Source organism: Eleginops maclovinus, chromosome 21 (genome assembly GCF_036324505.1).
Source record: "Eleginops maclovinus isolate JMC-PN-2008 ecotype Puerto Natales chromosome 21, JC_Emac_rtc_rv5, whole genome shotgun sequence".
NCBI classification, from domain to species: Eukaryota; Metazoa; Chordata; class Actinopteri; order Perciformes; family Eleginopidae; genus Eleginops; species Eleginops maclovinus.
Window position 1 is genome coordinate 8,674,740 of NC_086369.1, and position 16,740 is coordinate 8,691,479.

Below are 16,740 nucleotides of genomic sequence, written 5' to 3' on the forward strand. Positions count from 1 at the left end.
TGCAAGCACACTGCTAGCTTCGGCAAAATTGCAAGCTAACGCTATCAACGCTACGCTACCAAGCTTTTAGGCTGTATGCCCACTAACTTCACCTAAATTGTGCAGAAATACGGTGATGGTTTTTCATTCACAACATGTTAACATCTAAAGTCCAGACGCAGCAACTTGTAAGAAACAGCGTCTTAGGGCATGTTAACATTCAACAACCTCTCAAGGTGGCATACCCACTTATAGCACTGAACGAAAACAATCTAACGCTACATAGCACATGAGTGTGCTGCAGCGATTTTTTTTTACTTCATGCTATCTGCATAAACCACATAACATATGAAACCTGAGATTCCACAAATTCCATTGGTATAACTCCAGGGGCGGACTGACCAGTAGGACGTTCTGTCAAAGTCCAGAACGGCCGTCCCTTTATGTGGCCTACAGCTCATCAGAAAAAGAAAAAAAAAAGATTAGCGATATTAAGTCAAAACAATAGAGGGCGCCAATACGATATTGCAGGCCGATTACGTGGGGAAAGGTACCAAACTTAAAACAAAACAAAACAAAAAAACACACAAAGAAGAGGTATAGGCCTAAAGAAAATGTCAGGTAGGAAGCGTAAAGAGAAAAGTGGCTGGGAGAAGGCGAAGGAGAAGAAGGCCAAATCATTGGAGGCGGGTGCATCAAAATGTCAAAAGCTTACTGAGCTATTTAGCAGGCCTATTGAGCCATGCAAGACTGCGGAGGACGACCAAGAGAAGGAGGTTGGGATGGGGCATCCCCCGGTACTGCAGGGACAGACGAGTGCAGAAGAGCTAGAGGCGCTGGTAAGTTGCAGAAGCACCTAGTACATCAGTAGGCTAGGCTATAATAGGCTCACCTATTTATTTGGGTTATGTTGCTATATACATCGAGTTTTCAGCACGATTCAGGGCAGTCCAACCTGGCGTGTTTGTGGCTGACAACGTTAATGCGTGAAATATTCCGAACAAACTGCAATATGGAAAATAATAAAATTTCACCGTAATTTTGGGTAGTGCTTTATTATTTCAATAATTTTCAGTGTCACGTCTGATATGCAAGAAAAAGGGGAAGATGACAAAAAATACTTTTGCATTTTAGAGACGGAACGTATTAGTAGTCTCTACCGCCTCTCCCTCCCTCTCCCTCTCACACACACAACGCAAACACTATTCTGTCCTCTTTTTTAAGAATTGGCAGAGCCTAATGAAAAGTAGCCCAGGCACAGCCATTGTCTTCTTCATACTTGGACAGTATAGTTTATTAAAAGCTATGATATAGCAGAAATATTGAATAGGTTTTTTAAGGATAAGCATCTGATGTTATACAATCAACTGACTATGTACACTGCCTAACAATATATATATATATACATGCATTTATTTATCATTTGTTAATTCAGGTTGAAGATGACAGGGAGAGTGCAGGGAAGTGCCAGGATGCACCAGGAGGCTCAGCATCACAACATTTCAAACGCTCAAAGTCAGACAGTTACAGCCTGGAACAATTTTTTGCTTATCACCCCCAGCAAAAGCCCCAAAATCTGTAAAGATGGCACAAATCACAAATGGCTCACATTCTGTGAGGAGAGTCACACGTTATATTGTACAGTGTGTTTGGCATTTTCCAAGTCATATGAAACCAATCCCTTCATAAGTGGAATGCAGGACTGGAAGCATGTCAATCAAAGAGTAGAGGAGCATGAAAGGGGGGGCCATGCATAGAGTGTGTGCTGAGGCATATTTTTTACGTGCATCAAAAGCTGATATAGCCAGTCTGCTACATGGTCCCCAAATAGTGTCCCACAGAGACCAAATAAGGAAAAACAAGTTGTTGACATAATTAAAGTCATTGGTAAGAGAGGACTAAGCTATAGAGGGACACAATCTGAAGCGGTTTACACATTGGATGACCTGAGTATTGACTATAGGAACTTTTTCGAGCTTGTAATTCTTCTTGGGAAATATGATGTTCTGAAGGAAGGCAGGAAGGCGTCGGTCTGCAATCAATCAATCAATCTACTTTATTTATAAAGCCCTTTAAAAACAGCCGCAGCTGAAACAAAGTGCTGCACATGGATTAAAAACACGTAGCACAAAACACAAAAGCAATGTAAAAACAACAATAAAAAATCAATAACAATATCAAAACAACAAGACCAATGAAACAAATACAGAAACAGAGTCTCATGCTGGGTTAAAAGCCAAAGAATAGAAATGGGTTTTAAGACAAGTTTTAAAAATGGGCAGTGAAGGGGCTTGTCTAACCGGCAGCGGAAAAGGCTCTATCCCCTCTGAGCTTCCGTTTAGGCCTTGGTACCTCCAGGAGCAGCTGATCAGCTGAACTGAGGCACCGGGCAGGAGTGTAAGGATGGAGCAGCTCAGAGAGGTAAGACGGGTGGGCGACCATTTAAAGATTTAAAAACAAATAAATGAATCTTAAAATGGACTCTAAAATGCACAGGCAGCCAGTGAAGGGAGGTTAAAATGGGAGTAGTCTGCTCCCTTTTATGTGTTCCAGTTAGGAGGCGAGTGGCAGCATTTTGGACTAACTGGAGACGTGCGAGGGAGGACTGGCTGACTCCAAGATAAAGTGCATTACAGTAATCCAGCCGAGATGTAATAAAGGCGTGGATTACTGTTTCAAAGTGCTTATGAGCATGGAAGGGCTTCACCTTTGCCAGCTGCCTAAGATTAAAAAAAAGCTGGACTTAACTATTGCACCAACTTGCCGGTCTAGTTTATAATCACTGTCCATCTTAAAACCCAAGTTTGTGACTGTTAGCTTCCTGTAGTGCTCCAAGGGGCCCAAGTCAACAGGAGGGGGTTCACAAGAGCCACTGGGACCGAACACCATCACTTCTGTTTTGTTTTCATTCAATTTTAAGAAGTTCATGGACATCCAGGCTTTAATGTCTTCAAGACATAACAGAAGTGGTTTCAGAGAGAAAGCATCCTTCTTCTTCAGTGGCACAAGATCTAGCTGTCATCAGCGTAACAATGAAAAGAGATACCATGCTTTCTCAGGATTGAACCCAGGGGCAGCAGGTACAATGAGAAAAGCAGTGGCCCTAAAACTGAACCCTGTGGAACCCCAAATGACAGCGGAGCAGTGCAGGACTCAGAACCACCAAGGCTTACACACATGGTTCTGTCTGCCAGGTAGGACTTGAACCAGTCCAGGGCGGTACCAGAAATGCCTACTAGGTGCTGCAACCGAGGCACTAAGATGTTGTAGTCCACGGTATCAAAAGCCGCAGTTAAATCCAGGAGGACAAAGAATCGCATAGTCTCCAGAGTCATTTGCAAAACAAAGGGGAGAGAGAAGTTAGGTGTGTATAGCAGTGGCTTTCCACAGAGGGCTTTTTTAACCCTCTCAAACGCCAGCTGGCACCGCTCCGTCCACTGGACCGGATCTGAAGCACCCTTTCGAGTCAGGTCTGTCAGGGGACTGGTCAGCTTAGAAAAGGACGGAATGAACCGCCTGTAGTAGTTCGGCAGCATCCTGACCTCTTTTTTCGTCTTGGGCACCAGACAGGCGGAAATGGCGGCTGTTTTTTCTACCTGTGGCCGCACCTGCCCGCCGCCCAAGTGGTACCCCAGATACTGTACCTCCCTCCGCCCAACCGCACACTTCCTCGGGTTGGCCGTGAGCCCCGCCTGCCTCAGGGACTCGAGCACCGCCCCCACCTGCTGCACATGCTGCTCCCACGTCTCACTGTGAATGATGACATCATCGTAGGTGGCGGCATATGCAGAGTGGGGACGCAGGACCCGGTCCATGAGCCGCTGAAAGGTGGCTGGAGCCCCGAACAATCCGAACGGAAGCATGACATGTTGGTACAAACCATACGGAGTGGAGAAGGCCGTTTTTACCTTAGACTCTTGCGACAGGGGACACGTCGGACTTCCGTACCAGCACAACGGGGCTACACCAGTCAATGGTGGACTCTTCTATTACTCCCATTTCGAGCATGGCCTGAAGCTCTGCCTGAACAATTTTCCTTTTGTGTTCAGGCAGCCGATAGGGCCGTGAGCAAACGGTCACACCCGGGGGCGTTTCTATGTGGTGGTAAATGAGGGAGGTGCATCCTGGCAGAGGGTAGAATACATCGGCAAACTGCCGTTGCAACAAGGCAACGTCTACTCTCTGACCTGGTGAGAGATGGTAGTCACAACAGACCGGGTCCAATCTGTTGTTAGTGATTACCTCCGGCCCCAACTCATCTCTCTCGATCACCGTGGTGGCCAAAGAGGCAGACGCCACCTCCCTCCACGCTTTAAGGAGGTTAAGGTGGTAGATCTGTGTTGCTCCACCCCTGTCAGGGCGCACCACCTCATAATCTATGTCCCCTACTCGTCGTGTGACCACGAAGGGCCCTTGCCACTTGGCGAGTAGTTTTGAGCTGGATGATGGGAGTAACACAAGCACTTTATCTCCCGGTGAGAATTGTCTCAGTCTCGACCCTCTGTTGTACAGGCGCTGCTGACGTTCTTGAGCCTGGAGCAAATTCCCCCGTGATATTTGCCCCAGTGAATGGAGTTTTGCTCGCAGGTCCATGACGTACTGAATTTCGTTTTACTGGTGCTTGGACCCTCCTCCCAGTTTTCCTTAACAAGGTCCAAGACAACCCTGGTCTTCCTGTCAAATAATAGTTCAATGGGAGAAAGTCCCGTGGAGGACTGGGGCACTTCCCGCACTGCAAACAACAAAGGGTCTAACCACTTATCCCAATTGCGACTATCCTCGTGAACGAACTTACGAACCATGTTCTTTAGTGTTTTGTTAAACTGCTCCACCAGACCGTCGGTCTGGGGATGGTGAACACTAGTCCGAATTGAATGGACACCCAACAGTTCATAGAGCTCGCGTTGGACAAAAGCCCATCTGTTTGTGTTCAAATCTGGTCATTCCTTGTATCGCTCAGTGTGATTTGGTCAGGCAGTTACTTGGCCACCTATCTCTTGGCCCTATATAGTTGTAGCTCTCCTTGTTTAAGTCACTCCTGTCTGTTACTTTGATGTTGTGCGTGCATCTAATGGAAAGTTGTGATTATAAATGATTATATGTTAGTTGTCAAGCCTGCAATCTTAACTGTTGGTTGGATGCACCAAGTTACATTTTATTGTTAGCTGACTTGCTAATTTATGTTATTCGCGATTATGCTATCATTTATACTTCAGGCTTCGTCGGGGCAGCGAGAGGTGATCCTCCGCCAGGACCACGGCTGCTTCCAGGCCGGCGGGGTGGTGGCACTGGACCCAGTTTGCGGTAGAGGATGGCAGGCCGGCGACAAATTGCTCCAGTGCCACCTGCCCCAAGACCCCCTCCGTGGAATGTTCTTCCAGTCTGAGCCATCGCCTCGCCGCATCAAGGAGCTGCTGTGCGTAGGCAAAGGGGCGACCGGCGTCCTTGAAGGGAAGGGCTTGGAACTGGCGGCGATGCCCCTCTGGCGTACTGCCCATCCGGTCCATGATGGCCCTCCTTAGCTGGCCATAGTCGTAGCGAGAGGACGCCGGCAGGCTGTGCGCAGCTAACTGTGCCCCCCCTGGAGAGCATGGGGAGCAGCCGCACGGCCCACTCCTCCTCCGGCCACCCACACGCCGCGGCGGTGCCCTCAAAGATACCCAGGTAAGCCTCCGGGTTGTCTTCTGCCGTCATCTTTTGTAGGCCAATCGCCGGCGGCCGGGTGGGGTTGGTCCTGGAATCGACCTCCCGGGTGGACGGACACTGCAGCAGCTCCCGCAGGAGAGCACGATCCTCGCGCTGGGTCACCGCTAACTCCAGGAGAGCCTCGCTCTGCTGCCGCTGGAGATGGCTGGTGCTCTCCTGCAGTGCCGCGAGGCTCTAGAGAGCCTGCCCCAGCGAGCTCGGGAGGTTCTGGCCTTCCATCAGGTCCCTGTTCAGGTGCCATTGTGAGCGTTCGGGCTCACACCTACGTTCCCAATGATGGAAGGACCTCTCAAAATGAAATCTTTGTTCCGGAACAGTACTTTAACAATGGTGATGGCGGTTAGTGGCTCTCGTCCTGCGGGCGAGGGGAAACAGTCCTCACTCAGGCCCCCGTCTACTGCAAAAGAGCCCAGAACCAGGTTACGACCATGATTTTAATCCGCCCCTCATTACCTGATTCTGATCAGCTGTCTAGCCACCGGCTGAGCCACTCCTACCACTCCAGCAGCCGGAACCCTAACCACACCCCGCTGCCACAGCCAATTTAACCTAAAGACATCAGCGTGTGTCAAAGCAAAAGGGTATTTGGAGGGTTTAATGAGGTTTGAGACAGTTCTGACTGCTCAGCTTTTCCTCAGGATCTTTGAAGTCACACCACCACTCTCTAAATACTTGCAGACGCATGGTTTAGAAATCTTGACTGCTCACCGAATGGTTCTAACCACTGAAAATGCCCTCAAGAACATGTCACGAGATTTTGAGTCAGTGAAGAAAGCTGCTGATATTTTTGTTCAGTGGGTGAATACAACATGGTCTGAGGAGGAATGTGAAAGGGAAGTGGAAGAAGCTCTTCAAGAGAAAAGGATGAGGAGAACAAAGATGATGGATGGTGAAATGGCAAGGGATGAGAGCTTTGGAAATGCTAACAGTGCCTATGAAGCAGAGGTCCATAACCAGGTGATGGACACAGTTACCAGGAGCCTCCAAAGGCGTTTTCTATCCCATGGTTCCCTCTATGCAGATATGGCTCTCCTTGACACAAGAAACTTTACCCAAGTTTGTTGATCAGGTCTGCCTGATACTGCTTTTCAAGGGTTGAGCAAATGCTTACTCAAGTTTGACAGCAATGCAACTGCTGCTAATTTGCAAAGTGAGCTTAAGTGTTTGGCAGCACAACGGCCACGTCTGAAACAGTCTGTATTGGATGAATACAAAGTTAAGACAGTGGTGGAAGAAGAGGTAGAAGAGAACAAAGACACAGAAGAGGAAGAGGAGGAACTTAAACTGAGCACCTGCAAAGCTTGTAAAAACTGCCCGGCATGTTGTTACCAGATTCTGACAACGTAAAACCTGTTAACAGATGCCTATCACATCCTTGGCCTAGGCTACACATTTCTCTTCACTCTTCCTGTGACCCAAGTAGCCTGTGAGAGACGTTTCTCTGTCCTCAAATATATAAAGGATATATTGAGGAGCACTAATTCCCAGGAACATCTCGAAGCATTCATGCTTATGGCCATAGAGAAGGACATCGTAATGTCCTTGGGCAGTGAGCTCATTATAGATAGATAGTTGCAGAGACCAGTGCCCTGTTGAGTAAGCTTTTACTGCCACAGTATTGAGTACTTTTTCATCAACCTATAAATAAAGTTTCTATCCTCCAAGTTCAAGTTAATATAGGTTAGGGCTACCTTCTTTCTGAGTGTTCTGAAATACTTTTGTTTTATTGTGGTTTTATTTATGTTATGCCCCTGTCGTTTTTTGTTAGAAACAGTGTTCAGTGTCATTTGTTTACTTTGCTTACCATAGCAACTCAGACGTAGTGCATGCTGGGAGATTCTCAGTTTCTCAGTGCAGTGATTAGCTACGGTTGTGTGAGCCTTGCGGTCTTCAGTTCTTCCGTTACACAGCTATTCTTTCTCCCTCTTCGCTAAAGCAACGTCTGTGAGTATATGTTTACACTAACCTATCGAGGAATGCTAAGTTTGGAGCAGCGCAAGCTAGAGCAGCACATTCGAAAAAAGAAATTGAAAGGTTCAAGCAGTCTCCGCACTCCACTCCAGCTCCTCAGCCTAGTGGAATACCTCCACCGGACCATCAGACCTTCAATCAGCATTGCCCATTTCCTATGTACCTGCCTGTTCATGGGACGCCTTACAGAACCAGCCACGACTACTCATCAACCAGTGGAGACCTTGTTAGATATCTTGCCCGCAACCGTCTGGTGATGTCAGGTCTCAACCCGTACGATGACCAGCCAATGAACTATTGGGCCTGGAAAACATCATTCAGAAATACTATCGCCGGTCTAGACCTGTCTGCTGCAGAAGAACTCGACCTCCTAACCAAGTATTTGGGAAAAGAGTCAGCAGAACAGGTAAGAAGGATAAAAGCAGTCAACATCAAGAATCCGCACATTGGACTGCGCATGGCATGGGAGCGTCTCGATGAACTATTTGGCTCACCAGAGGTCGTCGAACAGGCTCTGTTCAACAAACTGGAAAACTTTCCAAAGGTCACAACAAAAGATCCGGAGAGTCTCCGGGATCTAGCTGAGCTGTTGTCAGAACTCCCATACAACTTACAAGAGAAGTGGCTATACTTTGGAACAAGATACAAACGTGAACATTCTGTCAGCTTCCCACCTTTCTTTGTACTGGTAGACTTCATCTACACAGAGGCAAAGGCTCGTGCAGACCCAGGCTTTAACCTCTTCATGCAAGCTCCAACAGAGAAAAAGAGCAAATGGGAGAGGCCCACAAAGACATCTGTATATGTTCATAAGACACAGGTCTCAGGAACAACCAAGTATGAGCCTAAAGGAGCTAGGGAAAGAATTGACCCAAAAGAACATTGCCCCCTACACCAAAAGCCTCACCCTCTAAGAAAATGCAGAGGCTTTCGTGAAAAGAGCATAGATGATCACAAGCAGCTCTTGAAAGAACACTACATCTGCTTTCGCTGTTGCTCTTCGGCAGAACATCTCGCAAGGAACTGCACTGCTGAGATAAAATGTACAGAGTGTGAAAGCACTGCTCATGCGACTGCACTACACCCCAACCAACCTACCTGGAGATCTAAGTCGTTCCCTCCCACTTCAAAGGACAGCGGGGAGGAGGACAAAGCGGATGACCAGGAGGTCAAGTCGACATGCACACAAGTATGCGGGGAAGGTCTAAGCGCCAGAGCATGTGCCAAGATCTGCCTTGTCAGTGTTTTTCCAAATGGATGCAGAGAGGCCTCCAAGCGGATGTATGTCATACTGGACGAACAGAGTAATCGGTCCCTCACTCGGTCTGAGTTCTTCGATGTCTTTGAGATCTCCGGATGCTCCAACTCATACACACTCAAGACTTGTGCGGGACGTACAGAGACAGCGGGGAGGAGGGCCAGTGGTTACACTATCGAGCCAGTGGACAAGCAACGGAGCATTCCTCTGCCCACACTCCTCGAGTGCAACCAAATCCCTAACGTCATGTCCTGAGATCCCTACCCCGGCGCAGCATACCACCATGCTCACCTGAAACGTATAGCTGGCAAAATACCATCTCTCGATCCAGATGCCAAGATACTCCTCCTATTGGGCAGGGACATCTTGCAGGTTCACAAGGTTCAAGAGCAGATAAGCGGCCCAGGAAATGCACCGTTCGCTCAAAGGCTTGACCTAGGATGGGTCGTCATCGGTGACGTTTGCCTTGGAGGCGCTCAAAGACCACTGGAGGCAAGAAGCTACAAAACAGCCATCTTAGAGAACGGTCGCACAAGCCATCTCCAACCATGCAACAACAAGATCACGGTCAAAGAGACGTTCAGTCAAGCACCTAAACATCTGGCATTAAACCCCACGTATGGCTCAGTGACATTCATTCGAGGCAGCCTGGGACAAACCATCTTCGCACGTACTCCTGACGACCACAGACTTGCTCCATCCATAGAAGATTCAAAGTTTCTTCAGATAATGGATGCTGAGTGCCACCAGGACAGCTCCAAAAGTTGGGTTGCACCTTTACCTTTTCGGTCGCCAATGCAGCGGCTGCCCAACAACAGGAAACAGGCTCTCGACCGTGACTGCTGACATCGAGCACATGTTCCACTGCTTTGTCGTACAGGAGGACCACCGGGACTTTCTCCGCTTCCTGTGGCAGTGTTTCCCACACATAGACTAATTCGTGGCGGTGCGCCACAGATTCATCACCGGCCGCCACACATTGCGTTTCGTTATTATTAATTTTTTTAACGCTATTTAAAAAATACGCATCGTATTCGTTAAGCTGCATTTCCTTTCCCTGCTCTCCCTCCGTCTCTCTGTCAGTCACGCGTCTCTCTCACATAGCCTGCACACACACAGCCCCTCCCCTCCGTGCACACCACATGTCTCCATCAACGATATCATCCGTGGAAGCGTGAAAGCTGTGCCTTAGTGCAGAGAAGACGGCTGGCGAAATTCAACAAAAGGTTGGTATCACCTGCACCTTTATAAAATCACACATTAAAAAGTCCTATATAAATATTTTATATTTTGAATACAATGTTGTCCCGTCCCGACCCGACCCATAGCAAACAAGCGATTACGCCTTCTTTATAAAGTTAGGCTAACTATAGTCGCAAGTTTGCGGTACATTTTTAAAAAATTTTACCGAAACTGCACCCCATGATAGGCCCAGATGGACTTCTTAGGATAGGAGGTCGGATTGGCCAGTCAAGTCTAAGCTTGAATGAGACTCATCCCATCATCAATCCTGGGCGACATCACCTCGCAACCCTGCTTGTGTCGCACTATCACGAAGCAGTGAAACACCAAGGAAGACATCTGACCGAAGGTGCAATTCGAGCCGCAGGGTTCTGGCTGGTGGGAGCCAAACGCTGTATTAGCAGCCTGCTTCACAGATGTGTTACTTGCAGGAAACTGAGAGGAAAAACCGAATATCAACAGATGGCAGCACTGCCAGCAGAACGTCTACAAGTAGCACCTCCTTTCACCTACGTAGGCGTCGATGTTTTGGACAATGGGACATCGTCTCACGCCGCACAAGAGGAGGAACCTCCAACTCCAAGCGATGGGCAGTGATGTTCTCATGCATGTGTTCAAGGGCAGTCCATATCGAAGTGATCGAGGCAATGAGTTCCAGCAGCTTTATCAATGCCTTGAGAAGGTTCTTTGCAGTCAGGGGCCCTGCAAAGCAGATACGTTCTGACTGTGGAACCAATTTCGTTGGCGCCTCCCGTGAGCTGGAGATGGACAAGACGAATCCAGGCTTCAACAGCATGGAGAAGTACCTAAGTACACAGAGCTGCACCTGGGTGTTTAACCCGCCCCACGCATCTCACATGGGTGGAGCGTGGGAACGTATGATTGGCATCGCCTGCCGTATTTTGGAGTGCATGTTGCTGGACCAGAAGAGGTCTCATTTAACACATGAGGTTCTGACTACACTCATGGCCGAGGTAGCTGCAATCATGAATGCCAGGCCGCTCATCCCAGTGTCATCGGACCCGGAATCACCTCTCATCCTCACACCAGCAATGCTTCTGACCCTCAAGACAGGCTCTGCGCCTCCTCCTCCACCAGGCAGCTTTGAGGAAACAGATCTCTTCAGTGAGGAGTGGAAGCAAGTTCAGGGCCTGGCAGATATGTTTTGGAACAGGTGGAAACAGGAATTCCTCAAAACATTGCAGCTTCGGCATAAGTGGCAAGGAAAACGGCCGAGCCTCCAAGAAGGAGACATAGTTCTCCTGAAAGTGGTAATTTATGCACAGGCAGTGTGAGGAAAATAAAGCACTTTTTAATCATTAAAACATGAAAACATGCTTTTGTGGAACGACAAAATACATATATGAGCTTGAAAAGTAGCATAATATGACCCCTTTAATTTAGCGCCTAGAATGGAATGATGTAGAAAAGGTATTTTCCTCTGTTTTCCATATGTGATGACACTGCAAATTCATGACCTCCTTAGGCTAGGGCTGGGCCATATGCAGACTTTTTAAGGTATATCAATCTTATTTTATAAAGACATATACAGTAAAATTCACAACACCGTTTAGTTATGTAACATTATTATTCACACACGTTAAAAGCTTTAATATTAAAATAATACTTAACCAACTGAAAGCATAATGCCACTGTAGATCATTATTCTGTATATTTTCGTTATCTTACATTGAGAATAATTTCCACCAAATGATTTTATAACAGATAATACAGTATGTAAGGACAAATTGTTGCAATTCTCACTATATAATAAAGTATCTTAATGCTCGAATAGCTTTGTAAAGTAACATGCTACAGACTTCCGTAAACGCTAAAAATACAACTTAAAACCCTTTACTGTTCAAATAAGTGGTGGATATCAAATTCCTCATATTCTATATTCAAGTGTCTTTTCTTGTTTTTATGTGACAGTCAAAGGCAGTTTTATTCGTATGCCATATTAATTCATATACCATACCAAATGATTGACATACATTTATAAGGACAACAGTTTGGCACTGCAAGTTTGATATGAGCATTGATAACATGCCTTCCTAACTAACCAACTAGCTAACTAATGTAGAGAGACTTGTATTTTTTCAACTTCACACTTCTATTAAAATACATTACAATTCTTAATTTAACACTTCTCTTTTTGACTTTAATCTGTGATCCCTTTAGAATCATTGACACCACTGTGAATGTCACTTGAATGTTTATTCATTGCTAAACATTCATTAGCACCTTTTCACTCACGCTTTCAACCCCTGATCATCAACCTACCCTAACCCCCCATTTTTCCTTCCATTTGGATTCAGACTGGTACTTTTGTTTCTTTCCGGATTCTTTGTAAAGTGCTTTGAGCACTAGAAAAAGCGCTATATAAATATTATGTATTCACTTACTTTAAAGAGTTAACTTAAGCCTTGTAACTAATTCACCAGCACTTACAATGGCACTTCCCAGACACACCCTGTCATCTGTGGTGTCCCTCAAGGGTCGGTTCTCGGACCCACTCTCTCACCCTCTATACCCCTTGGCCATGTCATCAGCCAGCATGCTATATGTAAAGGCCGGCCCTATCCCACATGTAGCATCGCTGTCAACAACATCATCATCGTCATCACTAACATCATCATCCTTTAAAACCTGCCTTGAAGAGATAAAGGCTTGTCTTCCCCCTTATCCAACATCACCTTTTCTGGCCACAACAAACCCCTCTCTTAATCAGTTACCAACCTGGGTGTAAGATTTGACCATCATCTGACCTTTGACACCCACATCAAGCATCCGTGCAAAACCTCCTTCTATCACCTCAGGAACATTGCAAAACTTTTCCCAACACTCTCCCTGTCAGATGCGGGCAAACCTGTCAATGCTTTTGTCTACTCGAGGCTCGACTACTGCAACGCATTCCATATCGGGACTCCAAGCAAGAGCCTTCAGAAGCTCCAATACATATAGAACAGTGCCGCTAGCATCCTTATGAGGGTGAGAAAATATAATCACATCACACCCATTCTTCACTCGCTCCACTGGCTTCGTGTCTCATTCAGGATCTAATAAAATAATATCTCTACTCACTGTAGTTAAATTCAGATGTTCATGCTAAATGTTTTGGTTAGAAATATGATTTACTTATATACTTATGATTTACTTATATTCAGATTAATACTTAGTAATTGTGATACTCAAGACTGTGTTACTTAACTTTAATGTTGATTTACTTACTTGTATAAGAATGTATGAATCATAACAAACGGTGCGGGCAAAGCTTAGGGGAGCAGCAGGGTGAAACCAGGTCAGACAGAGGACTCACCTACAAAGTAAGAGAGCAGTAAAAGGTGGGGGCTACTCACATGCAAGGCAAAGAAGAGCAGCAAAGGTGGGGGCTGGAGGCATTCGAGGACAGGGAAATGGAGAACAAAGAATAGAGGACAGGAACTGGTAAAAGGGGAGGAGGTGTGTTGCAAGGTCGTTATGCTCTGTCCACTGATGCTGTAGCGTTTGGTGTGCAGACCGGCTGCATGGGATTGCACGCGGGAGACGGAAGGAGGAGCTGGAACAATGCCCAAAAGATCAACACTGCCCTAACTGTCTATTTTTGCAAACATGTATAAAAACTGGGCTGAGGGAAATATAATCTGTCAGACTTTGTGCCCTGACACTCTCTGTTGTGTGTAGGGACATTGTGGCCCAGAGCGCTCTGTAACCTGTGTCTTATTGTTTTACTTTATTAAAGCTGATTGTGTTAAATTTAAGAAGAACGTTTCCTCGTCATTCAAAAGAACACGCGGAGCAGGTCCACGCTCCAACACCACCCATCAGTGGAAATGCTCCTTCCTACCTCAAGGATCTACTCTCACCGTAAAATCCACCCGCAACCTCCATTACCCAAACAAACATTTGCTTCACCCCTCCTTCGGGCTTTCTGTTCAGCCACTCCTCACCTATGGAATTCCCTCCCAGGCCACCTGAGGTCTCCACAAGCCACTGACTCTTTTAAGAAGGGCCTAACAACCTTTCTTTTGCTAAATACATTGATACTTATTCAAATTTATAAAATAAAACAAATACTAAATGTCACTTACCAAATAAACTTCAACAGCGTCTTCTAAGATGTTCTGTTTTAACGGAGCCATGCGAAAAGTCTGATATTTTCATAAACATTTCTCTAGGAGGGAGACCGTAATCACAGAAGTTTTCCTCCTGCCTTCACCTGCCTTGGTGGATGAAGCAGACTGCTCCGTGTTTGGTGTCGCTGTGCCGCTGTTACTTCTGTTCCTTGATCTCTGCGTCAGCGTCACAGAGTGACAGACTTTAAGCGTGCGTGCTTCCCGTTTAGTTAATAAAATCCATATTGTGCCCACTGCCCAGAGGTCTGCTTGGAAATGGACATTGATGTTTATGTGCCTTGTTATAATGTATTGATATAATTGTTCAATAAAGTAAAAAAAAAGAAACATTATTGTCCGGCCGCGGTCGGAAAATCAAGAAACAATGTTAGTACGCTATAATCGATTATGTCCTGTCACTGCCTCGATGCAGAATCGTTCATGTCCGCATCGCGATGCATCGTAGAAACGATTAATTTGACTGCTTTTCTCCAGAACTTGCCGCTTGATTGTTGTTAGGGAACTTTTGGCTTAGGTAGTTTAACTTTGACACAGTTCATCATTTTTTCCTTCCTCTGTCTGCGTTCCCAGGGCATAGGGCTTCAGCCTTGGGTTGTGTTTTTATCTCCCTTAAGGGGGGGAAACTTGTGCGCTTTGTTGATGCCAGTCTATGACCGAGCAGAAGCTGAGATTAGATAGTTTATTGTTTAGGGACATCTAGAAGCCCTTATCTGGAACGTAGGTTCCCTGGCGCACATTCTTTTCTATGGACGACAGCTTTAGTTAGATTCAGAGTCCATATTTGTCTAGTCTTGCTGATGAGGAATGTTGTTTGTTCATTCTGAACTAGTTAAAACCTCGAACTGCAGAAGCGATCTTCAGAATTTGTCGGGCAACCGCTGTGTCAACTCGGGTCTGCAGCAAATGTCTTGTCAATTCTCCGGCCATTAACTTCATGATAAACCTTCAGTGTTTGCCATCAAAGTTCCAGCTCTCTCGTGTATCTCTGAGTTTCTTCTCCATTACTCCAGAAGTTTCCATCACAATTAATAACTATTTTATTCTGGAAGAATACCAGTAAAACAGTCAAAGTCTTCTTTACATATGATAATAGCTCTGGTTTGACCTTAAAAAGCATTCATCCTGCTGTCTCGTGCATATGACTGCAGCACGCTAGTTTGGTACAGTCCTAACTTGACTGAGGTGATTACCTAGGTCAAATTAACATGAGAAAAAGCGTATTGTCATGGATTTCATATCAGGCCTTAAGGTAATAAAATTGATTTGAAATGTTGAAAGAGTGTGTAGACTTTGGGAACCCATTCACTAACAGCCTCTAGCTCTGCTGGCTCTATAATCCAGTGTGCGTGAAAGCTTTGGATCATCAATTTCCTCTCACTTTAGCTGGAAATGCGGTGCTAAATAATTTAGCCAAGAGAAAATGTGAAAAAGGTGACGAATATAAAATATTTAACATATATCATGGTGTCAGGAAAAATGTGGTGGTGTGGGCAAGATGGGGGGTGGGGGGGGGGCGCGATTGTTGAAGACATTTTGGACCTTCCCGACTCCTCAGTTGCATTTAATATACACAGCAACTTGTCTTCTGTAGCAGCTTACCTCAAGGCACAGCATCTGCAGTCTGTTCCTGCAAAGTTAGTCCTTCCAGCTCCATCAAGGGGTGTCTCTCCTCCAGCCACTATAACAAACAATAAACAGCCCCACCTCCCCTGTAACACTTTCCAATTAAATCTCTTCCATTTGTCGACTTGGAGATGCCACCTTTAAGTGAATTATGGTGAAAATGGAGACGGATAAGAGGGGTGGGTTATGAGGGTAGAGGAAACTTGAGTGTGCCATGTGTGAACTTAAGATAATGTATCCTCTCAGCACTGAAAGGAGCAGAATTGATAGATGGATAGAAGGAGAAACAATGGAGGAGATAAAAGAAGAGAGAGAGAGGAGAAAATAATAGAGAGTGATGTATGACCCTCAATTTCTCAAGGCTTTGTAATAAAAGGCTGCTGTGTGGTGTTCTCTGTCTCTGTCACATTAAAAGTAAATAAGACTAATGGCATGATGCTGTTCACTCCACAGGGACCATACTGCCCTAAAGTGAAAAGTGCGTGTATGGCTTGCAGGCTAAGTATATTTCAACTGTCACAAACAGTGTCAGTTTCATTGTCATAAAACGCCTCCTGCCCAAACAGTGCCTGCCTCATTATGCATTCATGTGTTTGCAGGGATAATGAACTACCCGAAATCTCCTCCCTGGGATGGGCACTGAAGTCTAGGACATTTAGGATTTTAAGGAAATTGGCCAAACTGTGACGCAGTTCCATCAACTTGAAATGTTGATGGTGGAAACTTTAAATTATGTTTATCTAAAGACTTCAGCCTCCCTCTGAGGAGGAACATATACACCAATCAAATACAACAACTTTGTAGTTATGTTTGTGATTTTTCTAA